Source organism: Pteropus vampyrus, unplaced genomic scaffold (assembly GCF_000151845.1).
Source record: "Pteropus vampyrus isolate Shadow unplaced genomic scaffold, Pvam_2.0 Scaffold267, whole genome shotgun sequence".
NCBI classification, from domain to species: Eukaryota; Metazoa; Chordata; class Mammalia; order Chiroptera; family Pteropodidae; genus Pteropus; species Pteropus vampyrus.
Window position 1 is genome coordinate 773129 of NW_011889048.1, and position 2843 is coordinate 775971.

At 48.3% G+C, this 2843-nt stretch overlaps 1 protein-coding gene across 1 annotated transcript in view; it reads left to right on the forward strand.

Moving 5' to 3' along the window:
- The window catches only part of POLRMT (RNA polymerase mitochondrial), a gene marked incomplete at its 3' end in the record, with an annotated part of 24592 nt that overhangs the window by 834 nt on the left and 20915 nt on the right, over positions 1 to 2843 (forward strand). The window lies entirely within an intron of this gene.

Sequence of the window (2843 nt, forward strand, 5' to 3'; positions counted from 1 at the left end):
GGCTTGGCTTTCGCTTGGGTGCCTGATGGGATTGGTAACTTAAAAATAAAAAAGACTTTCAAAGTGAGAGGCAACACACGTTTATCTGAGATCTGTAAGAATAGCTATTTGGAAGTCACTGATTCAGGCAGAAACCCAGTGTCCTGATTAGGCGACAAAGGCCATGGGTGTTTATGAGAAAGGAATGGGGGACAATGACATCCACAGAAGGTAGTCATTGCCGTTGGTGCACATAACACAACAGAGTGACGCCGATTCTCAACAGCGTTCTTAATTTTCAGTCCAGTAGCCATCATGTCTGCTTTCTTGTCATCCTTGCAAACAGTTCTGTGGGACACGGCGTCGCTTTGCCCGTGTTAACATTCCCAAAGGTCCGAGGCGTGAGGTGGGCCAGGCAGCTCCTCCGGATCGGCAGCCCTGGCTCCATTTTAAAGCGGCTCCATTTGCTTTTTGTGCGTTTTCTCCCCAGTTCTCTCCCCTTATGTTCAAGATCTTTCCTTGAAAAAATTGCCGATCAATTGTTGGAAAGCAAAACTGATCGGTTATTAAAGCGTCATCGGTCCCCTGTTGTCAGGTGGCTCATTTGGGGTGTGCCATGCCATCGTCGGTCCCTAGTCACCAGGAAGGCTCATTCCTGCCGTGTCACATCCCACATAGTGCTTTCTCAGGCCGCCCTGGAGCAGCAAGAGCCCCAGCACAGAGGAGGTCTTTGCTGTCATGTTTGAGTGTCTCATGACGTCTCACAGGCCTTAGTGATCATCTCGATGCTGAGCAACCATCATTAGAGTGGTGTCTTTATAACACTGAGCCGTGCAAAGCGAACAGGATTTACGACAGCAAGAACTTCTCTAATAACAAAATGCTGAGTCCCCCTTGAAGACTAGATCTGAACCGGGGGGCGATACCTGCGCGCCCTCAGCTGAAGATGCTGGAGAACCGTGAGGTGTCGGCAGGCCCTGTAGGCAGCCGTCTGGTGCGTGCCTGGATTTGATCGCGGTCCATCTCCATTTTACCAGAAGTGTTTTATCCAGCTACAACAGGAAGTGTTAACGACAGAGCAAACCCCACCTTGCTCAGCCGGGGCGTCGTCTAATGTACGTGCAAGGGAACTTCGGGTTTTCCTGGAGGCTCTTGTTTTGGTGGTGGCTCCAGCAGGTTCCTTTGAGATTTTGGATGAGTTTCTAACCGTGTATTGGTCAGTTGTAATACCTGCCCAAGGAAAAAGCATTCTTCGAAAACTGGTACCTTCGCTGGGGCCGACATTGCCGGGTTTGAACTTGACTACGTGTGTAACTAGTTGCATGTTTTGACCTGTGTGGTATAGGTTTCAAGATGATGCCCAAAGTTGAGTTATCTCCCCCAATCAGGAATTAAGGGGAAAAGAGAAACAATAACTACTATAGTGAGCGTGTGGCCTCTCATACTATTTGTGAGAATTAAGGAAAAAGGTGTGGACTGTACGGGCCTGGTCTGGACTCTTCAGGTCAGCTGCCCGCAGCAGACATCGCTCAGCTTCCTAGCGGTTTGCATTGTGGAGCCTCTGTCGGTGAAGCAGCCCCGTCAGGTGTCGGAGCTCTCCTTACAGTGGGAAACTTGAACCTGAGAGTCGGCACTGTGGCCGCTCGTGGATGAGTTAAGAGCATCTGATATTTTAGAGGGATCCGGTAGGAAGGAAAAGATAAATGTTTCAATTTTACAAAGGTATAATTAACCAAATTGCTAGGGGTCATAGGTAGCAGAGGAGGAAAAAAATTCTATCTGGGATCAAAACCCAGTAATATTTCATATAAAAAGTCATAAAGATTATAATCATCCTCATCAGTTCCTTTAGTCCCTTTTGGTTAATTCCTTTGGTCTGGATCTTTCTGTTGGCAGTTTGGTGGATCCGGTTTTTGCTTAGGGTGCGGTAAACCTTGTGATTTGAAAGTTAATCAGAAATCTGGATCTTAGCGTGTGATCTTCCCCGAGAATGTATCTGAAGACGAAACATCTTTGTAGAAACGTTTTTGTAAAAGCATCAGAGTAAAACAGTAACTGTCTGTAAATGACAAAAGACTTAAAAATGACCCGGTTAAAGATCTGGCGAGAGTTCACATGTATATACTCATACAGAATGGACCTGACTTAGCTATCCATGCTAGTCTTATAGTGACCGCACATAAAATGATTTGTCAAGGTCTCTCTTCCAAGAACCGTTTGCAACTTACACACACCTGCAACACACACATCTTCTGCAACTTACACATTCAGAAGCAAGCACACAAGTACCCCAAGTTTCCACAGCCACCCTCTCTTCTTTCGTATGCACCTAATTATTTTAAAACAAAGCTCAGATACCATATCATTCAACCAGAGGAATGTTCTGGGAATCCAAATCACACAATGGCACCGTCCAGCCTAAGCCCTCTTGTGCAGAGCAAACTCTCAGGCCTGCGCCCGCCTCTTCAGCCTCTTCCTGGAGGAGCGGGGGCCGCCTCAGGGTCCCTGCCGTCTGTCTGCCTCGTTTCCTCCTTTATGCGTTCCAGCCTGCTGCCATCTCCTGTGTGTCTCAAAGTGCCTCTGTCTTTCAGCCACTGTAGGGGCTGAGTTCATAGCCGTCTTTATTTCCACGAATCTCTCCAGAGTCCCTGCTGTGTGCTGGGCCTCTTCTCCCAGGGCTGATGTTCTGGTGACAGGTAGAGGTAGGAGACATACAGTTCAGCCACGGATTGCATATCTGCAAAGTCGCCTGCCAGTTGAAGTTTATCTGCAGCCCCAACATCGGTGCTCAGGGCGCTGGCCGTGAGCGCTGGCGTTTCCTGATGCGTTCGCTCCCGTTGGGGAGGGGCAGGGCTCTGCTTTCT